This window comes from Spermophilus citellus, assembly GCF_964194105.1.
Source record: "Spermophilus citellus genome assembly, chromosome: X".
Lineage (NCBI taxonomy): Eukaryota > Metazoa > Chordata > Mammalia > Rodentia > Sciuridae > Spermophilus > Spermophilus citellus.
The window spans coordinates 102,619,202-102,638,156 of record NC_138190.1 but is presented as its reverse complement, the minus strand read 5'-3'; the positions used below and the strand labels follow the sequence as shown (position 1 = coordinate 102,638,156).

Genomic DNA, 18,955 nt, shown 5'->3' with positions numbered 1-18,955 from the left:
TTAGAATGACTGATAAGCTTGTAAGTCCACCTATAAGCAAAATAGGACAATGTTCAATAGATGAATAAGAGGACAGGCCTGGTCTTTTACCAGTTAAGTCACCTGGATCTCCCAACCAAGCAGTCGGTGTGCAAGGAGGAGTCCGACGACCAACAAACGAGAGCGCGAAAGGGTTAATACCACGGCTGGGCGTGGGGAGGGCGGAGGCGAAGAGGATTGTGGGGACTCTGTTGTGTGTCACCTGCGGGCGCTTGAACTATACGGTGCGCGTGCGCTTCTTTATCATGGCCGACCCTAAATGAGTGGTTGAGCGGCCGAACTGCCACTGCCATAGCTCTCTGAAGCCAGCCGAAGTTCAGGGGTCGTCAGCCACGGAGAGCAGGTAAGGCAGAGGTTTGTAGTATTTCTTACAGTCTGAGGTCTGGGCATGTCCTGCTTACCAGCTACGCAGACAGAGGGGAACGGAAGTGAAAGGACGTGAGGAGTGGGGGGAACTAACCCACAGACGGACTCTGCCGCGAGAATTGATGGCATAGTTGTAGGGCTAAGGGGACGTGTAACTATGTGTGTTGACCTTGGGATGTGTAAATGCTCTGGTTATTTTCAGTTGGGGACTGGCGGTATCCTTGGGGGAGGTGGCAAACTGTTGAAAGTGATAAATCTGGGCGAAAATGTATTGTTGGCTTGGCACCAACACGCCTGAGTCGAACTTCTAAAAGATGATTTTATTGGAGTGATCTAAGCCTGTAGTTTCAGATGGTTACTAGTGGAATGATAGCTTTCTTTTCCAAATTACTGAGTACAGTATCTGTTCTGTTCTGAGTACTGCACTAGAGGGTCTAGAGAAGGAATTAGGCTTTGTTCTCCATTTTTACATCTAAGCAGTTGCTAATTGCATTTGAACATAGGAAATTAAAATACAAGGGGACAGGTTTTACCTGCGGAGCCCTTGGGCATGGCTTCTGCCTTACATGTGCTAGGCAATTGCTCTACCACTCCAGCCCTTAATATACATATTTTAAGATAAAATAAGGGCAAAACTGTGTGCAGTTTTCTTCCAGGTACATTTCCTCCCTTTTAAGCACAGATGCAGCCACTTGGAGAGCTAAGAAGTACCTCAGCTCAAAAAGTTTATTCCTCCCGAGAGCACTTGCACATCACAATCCCAGAACCTTCCTGGGAAATCGATACTACTTGAAAACAGGATCTCTCTTTGCATGTGGAGCCTACTAGCTCTATGTAGGACTGCAGTAAAGGATTTACAGGCTTCCTGGCTTTAAAACACTTTTGTGCCAGTTCTTTGTTTTCTAGCAAACTCAATTCATAGCAGAGAATTGTGCACCCACTAGAAATCCTAAGCAATCTTTTACTGCTTCTGAACCATCAAACCTACTGCTTTGTTAACCAGAGAAACAGCTGTATAGCAGACAGTCCAGGTCAGTAGGTTCTCAAATGTTCCTGTGCATCAGAATCAGTTGGAGGGCTTATTAAAACAGAATTGCTGGGTTTCATGCAGAGTTGCTTTTTCAGTTGGTCTGGGGTGGGCCCCCAAATTAACATTTCTAGCAAGTCCCTGGAGAAGCTAATACTATTGGCCTTGGGGCCACTGCTGGTCTAAACACAGCAGATCTAAGTAAATCTGAAAGGGCATTTTATGTAGAGAAGGCTAGGCACACCCCCAGTTACAGATCTCAACTAAATCATAATGGATATGAAAATAGATTTTGTTTAGACACGGCACAGAAAATGTTTAATTTATTTACATTTGTATTTTAGTGTATGTTGACAAAACATCATATATATGGGATACAAAGTCAGTCTCTCTCTCTCTCTCTCTCTCTCTCTCACACACACACACACACACACACACACACACACAATGTGGAATGATTAAATTAAGCTAAGAAACATACCCATCACCTGAAATACTTAATTTTTTGTGGTGTAAATATTTGAAACTTAGCAATTTTGAAATGCACTACATACCTTTTTTTTGGGGGGGGTTACTGGGAATTGAAACCAGGGACACTTTACCACTGAGCTTTACCACTATCAGCCCCAGACAGGGTCTCACTAAGTTCTGAGGTTGGCCTCCAACTTGAAATCCTCCTGCCTCAGCCTCCTGAGTTCCTGGGGATACAGGCATGCACCACTACACCCAGCAAGAGAACTTAATTTTCTATTTCTATTATTAATTATAGTCATCGTGCTATATAGTAGATCTCAAAAAACATTCCTCCTATCTACGTAAATTTTTATACACCTTGATCAACATCTCCCCATTCTCTTCAGCCTCCAGCCTCTGATATCCACCACTATACTCTCTACTATGAGTGTAATTGTTTTAAATTCCACACATATATGAGAATATGCAGTATTTGTCATTTTGTGCTTGGCTTATTTCACTTTATCCAGGTTTGTCCATGCTATTACAAATGATAGACTTTTCTTCTTTTTTAAGGTTGAAGAGTATTCTGTTAATATATATCACATTTTCTTTTACCATTCACCCTTTAATGGACAATTTTGTTGATTCCATAACTTAGCTATTGTGAATAACGCTGTAATTAATTTGAGAATGCAGGTCTCTCTTCAACATATTGATTCAAATCCTTTGCATATATACCCCAAAGTGGGATTGCTGGTAATTCTAAGTTTTTGAGGAACTGCTATACAATTTTCCATAATGCCTTACTAATTTACATTTCCACCAACAATGTATATGAGTCTTCTTTTCTCTACACTTGCTGGGGAATCAAACCCAGGACCCTGTGCTTGCTAGGCAAGTAATCTAACACTGAGCTACATCTCCAGCCCCTCATCCTTTAAAAAAAATAGTTGTCAATGGACCTTTATTTTATTTATTTATATGCAGTGCTGAGAATCAAACCTAGTGTTTCACATGTGCTAGGCAAGCGCTCTACCACTGAGGCACAACCCCAGCCCCACCCTCATCTTTTTTATGATAGCTATTTCAACAGGTATGAGGTGATATATTATTGGGGCTTTATTGCATTTTTTAGTGATTAGTGGTGTTGAGAATTTTTTCATATGTTTGTTGGCCGTTTGTAAGTCTTCCTTTCAAGGAATATTATTCAAGTTCTTTGTTTATTTGGTACCAGGTATTGAACTTAGGGGCACTCGACCACTTAGCCATATCCCCAGCCCTATTTTGTATTTTAGAGACAGGGTCTAACTGAGTCGCTTAGTGCCTCACTTTTGCTGAGGCTGGCTTTGAACTCACGATCCTCCTGCCTCAGTCTCCAGAGTTGCTGGAATTACAGGCATATACCACTGTGCCTGTCTCTTTGCTCATTTTTAAGTTGTGTTATTTTCTTCTTATTGAGTTGAGTTTCTTATATATTTTGGATATTAACCCCTTATCAGATGTATGGCTTACAGATATATATTTCCTCCCACGCTGTAGGTTGTTTAAAATTTTTTGTAGTTATAGATGGACAAAATGCCTCCATTTTATTTGTTTTATTTTTATGTGGTTCAAAGAATTGAACCCAGTACCTCACATGTGCTAGACAAGTGCTCTGCCATTGAGCTACAGTCTCATCCCCTGTAGGTTGTTTCTTTACTGTTGAATGTTTTCTTTGATGTGCAGAAGTATTTTAGTTTGATATAATCCCATTTGTCTATTTTTTTTTTTTTGGTACTGGGGATTAACCCAGGGACACTTTACCACTGAGCTGCATTCCCAGTCTGTTCTTTCTATCTATCTATCTATCTATCTATCTATCTATCTATCTATCTATCTATTTATTTTTGGTATTGCAGATACTGGGACTGGTCAGATAGTGAATTTGAATGGCAGGTAGGTGTTTTGTCCCCATCCCCCCTCCCTCTGTCCCCCTCCCCCTCTGCCCCCCCTTCATACCCCCCTTCCCTCCATCCCCTCCCTTACTGAGGGTTGAACCCAGGGGTGGGCACTCAACCACTGAGCCACATCCCCAGCTGTTGAGAGCCACAGCCAAAGGGGCCCCAGCAAACTTCCAGCTGCCAGCTGATGATTGGCTCACAGCGGCCCCAGCAACATCTAGCTGATTGGCTCCTCCACGGAGCTGCTCATTGGGGGACTTCTTTGGCTCCGCCCATGCAACCCATCCAATCCGCCTCAAGAGCAGGAGGATTGTGGGAGGTGGTGAGGCTTGTGTGGGTGAGAGGCTTGTGGAAGCCAGTGGTGGCAGTTGGGATCTGAGGGTTTTTTCCTGAGGAGCTGTTTTGTTTGGTGTTTGTAGTTCTAAAAATAAAGTTAGTTTCTTTTGACAAGTGGCTCCTGAATTGTGCCCAGCCAGACTGAGGCACCCAGGCATTTTTTTTTTTCACTTTTTGAGACAGAGTCTTCCTAAGTTGCTCAGGGTCTTACTAAGTTGCTGAGGCTGGCTTTGCTGGGATTGCAGGTGTGGGCCACTACACCCCTTCTGTGTTTGAGACAGGGTCTCCCTAAGTTGCTTAGAGCTGGCCTTGAACTTGGAGAATCCTCCTATTTCAGTGTCCTTAGTTACCTGGCCATTTGTCTTATTTGTTTTAATATTTATTTTTTAGTTATAGGTGGACACAATCTCTTTATTTTTATTTTATTTTTTTGTGGTGTTGAGGATCAAACTCAGTGCTTCACACATGCCAGGTGAGCTCTCTACCTCTAAGCCATAACTCCAGCCCCCATTTGTCTATTTTTTTAAAAAAAAATTTTTAGTTTTACATGGACACAATATCTTTATTTATTTATTTATTTTTATGTGGTGCTGAGGATCAAACCCAGGTCTCACATATGAGAGGTGAGCGCTCTACTGCTGAGCCACAACCCCAGCCCCCCCTGTTTGTCTATTTTTGTTTTTGTTGCCTGAACTTTTGAGATCAAATCCAAATAATCATTGCCCATATCAATGTCATGTAGTTTTTCTCCTGTCTTAGTTTGTCTACAAGTTTTACATTTTAGGTCTTATGTTTGTCTTTAATAGAATGGGTTTGTTTTGGTTGTTCATTTGTATATTTTGAATGGTGAAGCAAAGATTAACCAAACAAAACTGTTTTTCTTCAATTTTAGGTGTCATAGTGCTTTGTACCATGAAAATTAAAAAAACACTAAGAAAATTCTTTGCTGAGTTATATTAAGGTAAGTAGTTATTTATAGTGGAATTCACACCTCTACTTGTGTCAACAACAACAAAATATGGGTTGTTCCTAATTTCTGGTAATAAATTATGTTGAAGTTAAAAAATGCTGTTATGATCTAATTGTCAGAGGAAAAATTAGTATAATGAGTCAGAATTGAGAAGGTATGGTAGGTAGTTTTTTTCTAACCCTCAATAAAATCTCTCCCTCCTCTGAAGAAATAATTATTTTGTTTAATCTAGAGCTCAGAACCAGAAATCCTGTTGTGCTGGAGCTTAATTTGAAGCTTTATTTTAAAGGTTGACCCTAAACAGTCTCCTGGAGGGGTACAGTTCACAGTTACACATGCCCTCCAAATCCTCCCAGGAGTCTGAAAATGACCAGGACACACTTTCAGAAGTTTTACTATTCATTCTAGACTCTAGTCAGTGTTGCATCCCAGATCTCTCCCCAGACCAGTTATAAAACAACCTCAAACCAAACAACCAGGCACACATAAAATAACAACAGAAAAAGTCTAAACAAACCGGCCTAGTTCTATTCAGAGTCTTTGCAGAGGGCCAGCAAGTAGCTGGGCTGGCCAGTGCTCTGAATGTTTCAGAAATATCTTATCTGCTGTACGTACATCCTGAGGGAGTCAGCCGGACACAAACACACACAAAAAGCAACCAAACTTAAAAATTATCAAATTCATTCATGATTGCCAAACCTTATCCTTTTTGTTATTTCACTGATTTCTCCCCTCCACATTAGTCCTCATATCTAATCTGCACATTGTCCTCCAGAGAGTACAATTCTCTTTTTTTTTGTGTGTTTTTTAAAATTTTTTATTCTTTTTAGTTATACATGACAGTAGAATGTATTTTGACATATACACTTGAAGTATAACTTCCTATTCTTGGGGTTGTACATATGGAGTTTTACTAGTCATGTATTCATATATGAACATAGAAAAGTTATGTCCAATTCATTCTACTGAGAGAGTATAATTTTCGGTGAAATGTGAGAAGTTAAACCTATGTGAGGTTGGGCTCTTTAGCTTGATGTCCTAGATGATTCCTAGGTAGCAATGCTTTAATTTTTAATTTTTATTTTTTTAGTTGTAGATGGACACAATACCTTTATTTTGTTTTTTATTTTATGTGGTGCTGAGGATCAAACCCAGTGTTTCACACATGCTAGGCAAGTGCTCTACCACTTAGCCACAACCCCAGCCCAACAATGCTTTAATATTTTTGCATTAACATTCATATTTCTACTGCTGTCACCTCCTCCTCCTCCTAATGAGTTCTTGATTTCTCTCATAGCCATTTTGCAAGGGAAAAACTCCCAGGGTTCCTGGGAATAGACAGGCTAAGGAGAATTTGGAGCCATGTGTGTCAAAATAACTCTAGAACTGAAGTTCAGATGAGTTTGTTTCCAATCCAAATTACCTAACTGCTATAGCTGGTTCTTTAAACACCTTTAAATTAACTGTATATGTTCACCCCTAAGGTAAGGGGAGGTTTCTGATCTGTCACTTAACTACCATGCTGTGGAAGACAGTGTTTTTTGAAAAATTGTTTTTTCATTTTTGTAGTGTTGGAGATTGGACCCAGGCTATTGAGCATATTAGGCAAGTACTCTAACACTGAGCCTATACCCCTTAGGCCACATGGTTTTTCTTTCTTTTTTAAAATATTTAGTTGTCAGTGGACCTTTATTTATTTGTATGTGGTGCTGAGAATTGAACCTAGTGCCTCACACATGCTAGATAAGTGATCTACCACTGGGCCACCACCCTAGCCCTACACATGGTTTTTCTGAGTATACAAGTCTTTGTATCAAGGGAGTGAGAACTGAAAAGGATAAGGGGGAAAGGGTGGGTAATTATAAGTAATGTCATATTTTGGGGTTAGGGATATAGCTTAGTTGGTAGAGTGCTTGCCTCGCATATACAAGGCCCTGGGTTCAATCCCCAGCACCACAAAAAGTCACATTTTTCCTTTGCAAAATGACTATGAGAGAAATCAAGAACTCATTAGGAAGAGGAGGAGGTGACAGCAATAGAAATATGTTCTGGACTCTGGTACCCACAGCTGATGAGCCAGTTGTCCTGTTATACTTATTTCTTTTCCCATAGCAGAGACTTAAATGTCCTGGATAGTCTGAAGCCAGGTTGCCCTTGGACTCTGTAGCCATGCTGGGGATAGGACAGCTATTGCCACTGTTATCAGGATAATCTTTCTGTACTTGATAAGGTGATAAGAAGGAAATCTGGGGGTCCAGATTATTTGTGTGTGTATATATATATATATATATATATATATAAAACATACCTATACATACATACATACATATGCAAATGTGTGTGTGTGTTCCTCTACCCCCCACCCGCCCCCAAGTTGAAACCAGGGGCACTTAACCACCGAGCTACAGTATCCTCAGACATTTTGAGTTTTTATTTTGAGACAGGGTATTGCTAAGTTGCTGAGGCTAGGCTAGAACTTGTGATCCTCCTGCCTCAGCCTCTTGAACCACTGGGATTTACAAGTGAACCACCACACATAAATATATTTTAACTATAGTTAAATGAATTTAACTGTAAGGGCATTTAAAAAGTTTCTGGTGGTCTAAGGAATTTATATAATTATCTTCCAAAACCATAGTGAAAAAGAGTAAAATCCAATGTCTCACTGACTGTATGTTAGAGTTCAGAAGATCAAAAATAACCTTGGCCATAAGTGTATTCTGTAAACTCCAGGGTCTTTAGAAAAGTTGTCAGTGAGTTCTAAGCAAAGACTACTAAGATATGGTGGTTCAACAAATGGAGTTGATCACTGGATGTGTTGCATTGAAGCAGAATGCACACAATGGGGAACTGTAAGGCATCTGTTGGGGAGTCAAAAAGGATTTATAGGATTTGAACCTGATAGGTGATTTTGGGGGAGGATTTAAAGAAGTGAGGCTTTGCTCTAGGTTAGATTCAGTTAAGAAGTAATTTTGTGGATATCGTAATGAGTATTATCTAGGAGGATAGACTAGAAGTAGACTGATGAGTAGCCATGGGCACTGTTTAAACCAGGACAGTAGGATGTTTGGTCATTTTTGTGATTTGGTAAAAGTTTGTGTTTTGTCTTGTCAGATATGATTATGCAGTGGTTTTCCTTTTTTTTTTTTTTTTTTTTGGTTATCCTGATCACATAGTAACCTTGTATAACATTGGAGGTCCAAGAAATTGTTTATGTTCATTAGGAGCCTTAGTTGTGAGGGTGCAGCCAGCTCATGTCAGTGGCTGCTTTTCTCCTTAGAATGATTACTGCTGTGTCCAGCAGCCTATAGGCGACCAAATCCTTCTCTGTTGAGAGCCACTGAGAGTGGAGAAATGGTCAGATGTGCTAAACAGAAAAGCTGAATATGGATAAAAGCCTCTGGGGCTGGGATTGTGGCTCAGGGGTAGAGTGCTTGCCTTACATGTGTGAGGCCCTGGGTTCGATCCTCAGCACCACATAAAAATAAATAAATAAAAGTATTGTGTTCAACTACAACTAAAAAATATTTTTTAAAAAAGCATCTGGTTACCCTCGAATAGAGTTTAGGAACCTCATTTATAATAATAGTCTCCTGAGTGGTTTCTCCTTGGGGAAAAAAAATGAGATCAACATATACTTAAGCAAGAGAAGTACTTGGGAGGATGTGATAGGGTGTTATTTTTCAAAGATGTCCATACCACTTCCTCCTATCCCACTCTCCTCTGTAATGGGACCTTGCCACCCTTCCGTTGATAAGCAGGGTCAAGTAACCCCTCAGCTTTGAATCCTGTCAGACTTTGATTGTGTTAATCAATAGAATGGTGTGTGGGGGGGCAGCAGGCATGGTGGCACATGTCTGTAATCCCAGTGTCTAGGGAGGCTGAGGCAGGAGAATGGCAAGTTCAGTGCCAGTTTCAGAAACTTAGTAATTTATGTCTGTGAATAAGACTGTATTATTATTGTAATTGTTTAGTCAGTACTCAAAGATATTGATGATAAATATATATAAATATAACCTCATGGTTATAGGCCAGAGTAAAAAATATCTTATTCCTTCACTGTAAAAAAATTCATGTGAATTTCTATGGTTATGAAGATTTACATCTGTTTTTTTCTTCTAAGAGTTTAATTTTTTTATCTCTTACATTAATGCATTTGTTCCATTTTGAGGTAATAATTTTGGCTTATGATGTAAAGTACGGGTCCAGTTTTTTTTTTTTTTTCAAGTGGATATCTAATTGTCCTAGTAGCTAGTTTTCACAACTCACTGTGATTGCAAGGCTTCTGATTTTCCATCCCAAAACATTATATTTTCCTTAAAATATATCCCCATGCTTATAGCTTTCTTATATTTCTTCCTTCCTACTTGCTGATTCTTTTTTCCCCTTCCTTATATTTATAATTTAAAACAACCTTTATGAAATTTTTGACTTTTGACAAATTACTCTTTTTTTTATCCAATAAGATGAAATAACTTTTTCTTTTAAAACAGATTTCCCCCAATAAAGCACAGCTTAAATTTTTTGTAATTTTTGCTTATACAAGTACATCAGTTAGAATTTTAACTCTTATTAACCTTTTAGTGAAGACTCAGAAATAAAGCAATCATAAACTGTTTTTTTCCATATACCAACAAAATTACAAAAATACATTCATTGAAAGACCCTAATATATAAACAAGTCTATGTGTATATGTATATATGTGTACATGTTTTGTGACTTTAAGAATAGAATTTAAGAAGTTAAGAGTACTTGAATTTATGTTTAGCAGTAGGTGTTTTAGTATTCTAACTGAATAATGAATTGGATGTTAGACTGGAGACATGGCTTAGTGGTAGAGCACCTTGCTGGGCATGCCTGAGGCCCTGGGTTTGACCCCTAGTATCCCCCCCACACAAAAAATCAGATGTTTTCTCTAATAAATGTATTTATAAATATTTATCCCATTTATATAAAATCTAATTTAACCCCCTCTCCACCTCCTTTTGGTACTGGGGATTGAACTCAGGGACACTCAACCACTGAGCCACATCCCCAGCCCTTTTTTTTTTTTTTTACTTCATTTAGAGACAGGGTCTCACTGAGTTGCTTAGGGCTTCACTAAATTGTTGAGGCTGGTTTTGAACACACAATCCTCTTGCCTCAGCCTCCTGAGCTGCTGGGATTACAGGCTTGTGCCACTGCACCTGGCAAATTTACCCATTTTTAACAGCTCTTTTTAGATTACCCACGAAAACCAAGATATCAGACAATCATATTTAATATTTTTATGAGGGCAATTATTTAATGATACAAGAAAACAATATGTTATGAAATAAGCTGGTTACAAGTAGTGAGTAGAGGATGACTTCATGTTTTTGTTGCTGTTATTAGTTTTTATTTCCAAATATTTTGAAATTATTGTTTTTTTGTTATTTTTAGATATACATGACAGTAGAGTGAATTTGATATATCATACATACATATAGTATAAATTCCATTTCCTGTGGTTGTACATGATGTGCAGTTACACTGGTTATGTATTCATATATGGACATAGGAAAGTTGTCTGATTCATTCTATTGTCTTTCCCATTCCCATCTCCCCTCCCTTCCCTTTTCTTATGCCTATGAAATTCTGTTCCCCTTACCCCTTATTGTATATTAGCATCCACATATTAGAGAAAACATTTGACCTTTGTTTTTTTGAGACTGGTTCATTTCGCTTAGCATGATATTTTCCAGTTCCATCCATTTACTGGAAAATGCCACTATTTCATTCTTCTTTATAGCTGAGTAATATTCCATTGTGTGTGTGTATGTGTGTGTGTGTGTATGTGTATCACATTTTCTTTATCCATTCTTCTGTTGAAGGGCACCTAGGTTAGTTCCGTAGCTTAGCTATTGTGAATTGAGCTGCTATAAGCATTGATGTGGCTGTGTCACTATAGTATGCTGATTTTTAAGTTCTTTTGAATTCTTTTGAGTTATTTATATATCCTGGAAATTAATGCTCTGAGGTGGCAAAGATTTTCTCCAATTCTGTAGGCTCTTTCTGCACATTCTTGATTGTTTTCTTTGCTGTGAAGAAGCTTTTTATTTTGATACCATCCCATTTATTGATTCTTGATTCTACTTCTTGCCCTTTTGGAATCTTGTTGAGGAATTCAGTTCCTAAGCTGACATGATGGTAGAGTTGGGCCTACATTTTCTTCTAGTAGGTGTAGGGATTTTGGTCTAATTGTTGAACCCACGATTGGAGACCACGGACTCCAATTTTAAATCAAATTAAAGCTTGCTGTACAAAAGAGATATTGTGTACAAAAGAGATCTAGCTGACCAGCAGCTGTCTCACCCAAAGCCTGGCTAGAGAACAACAGCCCAACTCTCCAGGAAAAAGTTTTTATAGCACAAAAAGTTACAAAGAGGGAACTTACGGCTAACGGGATTCTGGCAAGCATAATACAAAGACAGATAGCAGGTTAATTATCTACATGGCTTAACATTTCAAGGTAGAGAGTAAATTGAGATTCCAACATCAGAATTTCTGAGGGGCTGCTAAGGTTTTTTTTTTTTAATTATTTTATTGTTGGTTGTTCAAAACATTACATAGTTCTTAATATACCATATTTCACAGATTGATTCAAGTGGGTTATGAACTCCCATTTTTACCCCGTATACAGATTGCTGTGTCACATCAGTTACATTTCCATTAATTTACAAATTGCCTTTCTAGTGACTGATGTATTCTGCTGTCTATCCCATTCTCCACTATCCCCCCTCCCCTCCCCTCCCCTCCCCTTCTCTCTCTCCACCCCCTCTACTATAAATCGTTTCTTCCACTTATATAATTTTTCTCCTACTCCTCCTTTCCTCTTATATGTAGTTGTGTATAACCCTGAGGCTCACCTTCCAATTCCATGCAATTTCCCTTAACTCTCACTTTCCCTCCCGCCTATCATCCCTGTTTAATGTTAATCTTCTTCTCCAGCTCTTCGCCTCTACCCTGTCCTTGGTTACTCCCCTTATATCAAAGAAGACATTTGACATTTGTTTTTTAAGGATTGGCTAGCTTCACTTAGCATAATCTGCTCTAATGCCATCCATTTCCCTCCAAATTCTATGATTTTGTCATTTCTTATTGCAGAGTAATACTCCATTGTGTATAAATGCCACATTTTTTAAGCCATTCATCTATTGAAGGGCTGCTAAGGTTTTAGAGAGGGTTGTTATCTGGTCAAAGAGAGCCAGGCATGGGTGAGTTTAGAGCACAGGCAGGAATTCTAAACAAGATTAATCCTCAGAGTATAGTCAGGCCAAATAGATATCTCAGTAAAACAGAAATGAACTTTTTATAACTTTGTGACGAGATGGCTCCCAAACTTAGGATAGAATTAGGTTGGGTTCAGCGCTAATGCCTAGATCCATTATGCACTTTTTGAGTTGAGTTTTGTGCAGAGTGAGAGATAGGGGTTTAATTTCATTTTACTACATATGGATTTCCAGTTTACCCAGCACCATTTGTTGAAGAGACTATCTTTTCTCTAATGTATGTTTATGATACCTTTGGGATGACTTCATTTTTGATAAAAAAGCATAGATACGATTATAAAAACCTAGAATGTTATATGCCAAAATTTCAGTATAATTACCTGTGTCCAGTGACTGACTAGTCTTCCCTTTGCTTTTGTATATTTTTGAAACACAATCATTTCTGAAACAAACAAATAAACAAGTGATACCGAGGAGAGAAACAGTTATTAAATGTCAGGAGTTAGGAAACCAAGAAGCCAAATCAGGTATCCCATAGTCAAGGTCTGAAACCCAATAGGTTCAGTCAGGATGACAGTAGCCAAGCGTAGAAGTAAAACATTGTTCTCTCCTTTCCTATTGGAATGGCATTTATCCAACTGTTTCCTTTACATTTTATATTTTCTGTGTAATTATATTTAGTGAGTCTCTTTGAATATTAAGTGGCATGACAGCAAAATGATGCTAGTGAAAACAGATATTTTGCTATTATAATCATGGTGGGCAGGGCTGTTTGTGTTACAGATCTTTTAGCTCTACAGCCAGTAACACCTGCTGTTGTCATATGGTGGTGTTATCATTCAGCAGCAGACCTCTAGTGAGTCCTTTTAGGGTTCTTGTCACATGAACTTTGAAGAATGAAATCCATGAAAATTAAGATTTATTTGAGTGAGTAGAAAAGAAACAACTCAAGCTGTTCATGGTGGCACATGCCTATAATCCCAGTGGCTATGGAAGCTGAGGCAGGAGGATCTTGAGTTCAATGCCAGCCTCAGCAACTAATCAAGGCCCTGAGGTCCTAAGCAACTTAGTGAGACCCTGTTTCTAAATAAAACATAAAAAGGGCTGCGGATGTATCCTGGTGGTTAAGTGCCCTGGGTACATCCCTGGTTTAAAAAAAAAAAAAAAAAAGATAAAACACAGCTCTTGCAGAGTGAGAAGGGTTCAGATAGAGGCTTGCTGCTCAAGTGCACTAATTTAGGGACTTATAGCTACTTGGTAGGGGTGTTGCTCAGTGTTTATGCTAATCAGATATAGAAAGAATGCTGGACTGAGATTGTAGCTCAGTGGTAGGGCACTTACCTAGCACTTGTGAGGCACTGAGTTCCATCCTCAGCACCATGAATAAATAAATAAATAAAATTAAATAAAGGTATTGTGTCCCTCTACAAATAAATAAATTAAAAAAAAAGAATGCTAAGACTATTGGTCTTAACTGGTATGGTGATTAGGTATCTGGAAGGTGACTTGTTTGTTGGTGGGACCAATAACATTCTGATTGGTTCTATCCTTTTTGCTGTTGAGTTTGAAATTCTCTGTAGTTTCTACTCAGGTCTGTGTGCCTTCTCTTTTCCTGCCCTTCTGGATCAAAGGGTTTTGTTGGTTGGCTGTTTGGAATGTTTTTACAGAGCAGTCCATTTCTATACAGTAATGTGTGCTTTCATCTACTTAGAGAATCCTTTTAGGGACCCATTATCCTAACGGCCTTCCTAGATCTTACTGTCCGAATATTCTACCTATTCACTAGCAAGATTGATTTTGAATAAATATAGTTAATATTTTTAGCCATTTTTCCCTTCAAAAAAACCTTAAAAGACACTGTACTTTAAACATCTTAGCAGAGACAAATACAATCCAAATTATCTACTAAGACAAAAATGTGTTAATAATTTAAAAAATATCTTTACTTTTGTCCTACCAACAAATTAAAATTAGCTAACTTCTCAAATATTTAAAGTCATGTGAACTGAGACCTTTGTATTTATGTCCTTTAAAAGTTTATGAGCAGCTGGGTATGGTGGTGCACATCTGTAATCGCAGGAGGCTAAAGCAGGAGGATCGCAATTTCAAAGCCAGCCTATGCAATTTAGCAAGGCCCTAAACAGTTTAGTGAGAACTTGTCTGCAAATAAAATATAAAAAGTGCTCAGGATGTAGCTCAGTGGTTGAATGCTCCTGTGTTCAATTCTTAATACTTAAAAAATAATAAAAATTTATGAATATTTATTTATTAGCTAATTTGATACCATGAGCATACAACACAATATACACATATACACAAACATAGATAAAAATGGAAAACAAAGATTTCATAGTTTTCATTTAGATTCATTATTTGCCAGTTTCTTAAAACTAATCTTTTGATATAATTACTATAATCCTAAGAAATCCTTAGTCTAAATCTGTAATTCCAGATTTAGATTTAACTTAGTTGAAACAAAGCAGAAAATATAAATCTCAGAGACACAAAACAGTCTAAACATCACTGAAAGGGGTAGAGGCAAAGGTCTGTTAAAAGAAAAAGGTTTAAAAATGAGGCTTGCTATTCAGGCTTAAGTTAAAAACCTCTACCAATATTTTAAGAGCTAAGCAGTAGAGGGAGAAACCCTTACAAATGGAAATTTCTTTTGTAAAGGGTTGGAAAAATCATATTTTAGTTGATAAGTCATTCTGTCATAGGAGAGTGGGGAGTGGGGAACCAAAGCTATAAACATTGGTTCTTGTGTTCTGACAAAAGGAAATTTAAAGTCAGATACTGAAAGTCATGCAAGAGAATTTTATTACAAGTAAAGGTAAAGTGGAAGCAAAGTTGGAGTAGGGTGAAAAGTAGATTAAGGCTTAAGCAGAGAGCACTCTTGAGAGAATGGGCCATTTCTGTTCAGAGAGCAATAAAGGAAACAATGTTGTCTCCATATTTATTACTGTCTGGTGTTTACCAGGAGAACCAAGGTTCTCCTTCATGTCCGGTGGTGGAGTTTTGGGCCATAATTTGTTCTCTCTAGAACTGTCATGGTGGCCATCCCATTGAGGAGGGGGAGGCTTCATCTACAAGTCAATCCTATGTTAATGTGGGGACTGGACTCAGTGGCCAAACAGATGTTACCTTAGTGGTCCTGAGTTACTAAAGAAACATCACTTCTAGGATATATGGAGGCACCTATGGCCACAACTCCTAGCTTTAGCCTGACCTCAGTGGACCCTGTAAAAGAGTTAGTTCCATTAATCCTTTCTTCTTGATGCATTTCCCCAATTAGCTTCTTTTGTTTCTATTTGCTTATTGTCAAGGTCTTTTGTACCAATGTTTTGCTACAGGTTATCTGCTACAAGTTTTTACTCAACTGTCTTGGCAGTAACTTAAAACTTTAAAAAATAACTTTTGGCCTTGCTATATACTAAAGTGCTCATTACTTACTTACCACTACCTAACAATTCTGGTCTGACTTGGTTTTCAGTCAGAGTTAGCCCTTCAAAGAGTAGGGCATAAGGCACTTTCTATGCCCACCCACACTGGTAAAGCCTCTTTTGAGTTTCCAAAACTTTTTCTTCCTGCTTTAGTTTATCACAGGTTTTAGTCATTTTAGAAAGAGCTTGCTTTAAATTTTAAAACATTTCCCATTGTATCAGAATTTAAAACAGCTGGTCAGAAATTTATGTATATTTTTTCCATTTGTCTTACCTGAGGACTCCAGATCAGCACACAAGAAAACCTATTTGGAAATATTAAATAGTCCACATTAAGTAATTGCAAGTGGAGACACCATAATCATCAAACATAAAACTAGTTGGAGTGCTAGATAGGGTTTTTCTCTAAACACTATCTCCTCCCTTGAATAGTGGCCGTGCCTCTTCTTGAATTTTGGACTAAAAGGGACAAGGTTGCAATGATCAGAAGAAAGAGGCAAAAAAGCAAAAAGGCAGATTTACACAATGGGATTGCAGAAGAAAAGACCAAATGCTAGCAAATAGTGTTCTAACAAAGATTCTGAAACAAAGGATATCCAAATTAACCAGCTCAAAATAAAGACAAACCATCAACCAAACAATAAAATTCTAGTAGGGATTGTCAATACCAGCTATCAGATTTTTTTTGCTTTAATTCAGTCACCATGAATATAGACTAATAGCAGACTAACAAAAGAACACATGACACAATTATATTAAACTAGAATACACCTTCAGGTACATATGTATCATCTTTTTCTTAGTTATAAGTTTATAGCTATAAATAGACAAGAAAGCCAAAATTGTTCTAGGGAGCACCTATACAAAATTAGTGCTTTCCATTCTTACACAAATAACAAAATAGATTTCCTCAAACCACCCAGTTTTCTCTGTGTATCTTATGACCCTTCTTTGCTAATTGGCAGCACAAAGTTACAGAATCTGAACTTCCTTGTCACAAAAATGGGCAGAAGCCCAAATTGGTTCAAAAGAACCCAACTTGGCTCAAAAGAGCCCCAAACAACAAAGAAAAGGAAGGGCAAGGCACTGCCAGGGAGAACTTGCCATAGGTCAGACTTTGAGGTCCATAGAGTCCCAAAAGTTCATTTCTCTGTTTCACTAAATGATGGTAAAAAGCAGCTGATGCTGTCCCAAGGTGAAAATAAAGGGAGAGACCCTGAAAGGAATTTAATTTTGGCAGCTGCATGGCCCCCCTCTTTTTCTGCTCTCTTCATTTCAGGATTGGCCAGCTGTGAATGGCAAAGGCCCAAACAGTGATACCACCGTTACCATGACGTCCTTGCTTCCCTGAATGCTGAAGTGTAACACCCTGAATGCTGAAGAATAACACCAGAGGCAAGTGTAGAGTGGAAAGTAAAAGGCTTTATTAAAGGATACCAGAGGAAGAAGGGGACCTAAAAGGCCAAATCTGTGCTAAGGGGCTTCTCCCTTTTATATCTAAGATCTTCTTTTGTTCTTCTACATTCCTGTCCTTTATTTTTTGCTTATCTCCCTCTACCCTGCATGTGGTGGGGGATGCAGGTGGAAAAGCCAAACAGTGAAAGACTGGTGGGCCCATGGGGTGGGGGAGGAGTGATCTGGGCAGGAAGGGCCTAGGGTGATTTGATTAGCATCTCCCTGTCTTGCTGGGAATTGTTTCATTTACAGTTCTTTGGGATGGGGGGGGGGCTTGGAAACATCAACATTTTAGTCTCCCTGGTGCTGTTCTTGTTTCCCCCAGCTCAGCTCTACCCCATTTTCTTAGTTAGATAGGATATTAGACCAGATTTACCTAACTACACTAACTACCTATCTTTAAATCTGGCTTCAACAGCATGTTTTCTCCTAGCACAGCTGGCCAAAGCTGTTAGTGTGTTAGTGGAGTCCTAGGACACAGGCCTGATTTCAGGGATCCAACAAATTGGGTCTGCTCACTTGCCCTAAAAGCCAAATAGGGAAGGGATAGGTGAAAACCTGAAAGAAAATTTAATCTGCATAGCTACCCACAGGATTTTCACCATTACCCTTTCTGTTTGGTTTTTGTGGTGAGTGGCTGGACCTGATTTGTTGAATCCCTAGAGTCAGGCCTCGGGCCTTAGACTCGTGTAACATTTTTATGACCTCCTAGCTGTCTGTTTTTGGTGAAATTTGACAAGTGACTCTGCTATTTTCGTAGGAGTGTTTTCCATTCTTTTATCTGAGTTGTTCCACATTGGATGGGATATGACGGGATAGTTTGAGTCAACATTAAGAAAACCTCTTTTTGAGCCTGGTGTGGTGGTGTATGCCTGTAATCCCAGCAATTTAGGAGGCTGAGGTAGAAAGACCACAAGTTCAAGGTTAGCCTCAGCAACTTAGACCCTATGCAACCTAGTGAGACCTTATCTCAAAATAAAATAAGTCAAAAGATATGGGGGTGCAGTTTAGTGGTTAAGTGCCCCTGGGTTCAATCCCCAATACAAAAAAAAAAAAAAAATCCTCTTTTGAGCCAATTTTAAGCAACAGTTTTTTTGTAAAGATTAGCTCTTAGGCCAGAAAAGTACAAATTACTAATAAGAGCAAAGTGGTCCAGCCTGTATAATAGATTTGAACTAATAAAGACAGTCTCTTTCATTCCGTCATCTTAAAGAAAAGCAACTTGTCTGTAAAAAGTAATCCTGTCAGATCTGCATTAGAGCACTGAGATAGGAATGAGGGGATAAAGGCAGAGATGAGGAGTCTCAAAGGAAGCACCCATGAAACACTGAAATGCAGGAAGTGTCCATAAACAGTTTTAACTCCTGAGTAACCCAGCCAGTGTCCTTGGCTCATACCCTTGATGCATGCCCTTATCTGCAAAAAGTAACAGGGCAGTGTACAAGTGGGGGAAACTGCTTAGCCCTACCCTGCCTATACTTCTAGTCCAGCCGCTAACAATCATCCTTTTATAAATGTAACACCCCACAACAACAGGTTGCTATTTCTCCCTCTGGAGATGACCCACATTCTCCCTTGAATGTCACCATTACCTTTTCTATTTGGTTTTTGTGGTGAGTGGCTGGACCTGATTTGTTGAATCCCCAGAGTCAGGCCTCAGGCCTTAGACTCTGGT

At 38.7% G+C, this 18,955-nt stretch overlaps 1 long non-coding RNA gene across 5 annotated transcripts in view; it reads left to right on the top strand.

The window, feature by feature from the left end:
• Positions 1 to 231: 231 nt before the first annotated feature.
• The window catches only part of LOC308639604, a 44,679-nt gene continuing 25,955 nt past the window's right edge, over positions 232 to 18,955 (top strand). For all 5 annotated transcript variants that reach the window (XR_014020082.1, XR_014020083.1, XR_014020084.1 and 2 more), the window contains exons 1-3: positions 232 to 393; positions 5,057 to 5,125; positions 17,105 to 17,220. This is a non-coding gene — a long non-coding RNA (uncharacterized lncRNA). The remainder of the gene's footprint in view (positions 394 to 5,056; positions 5,126 to 17,104; positions 17,221 to 18,955) is intronic.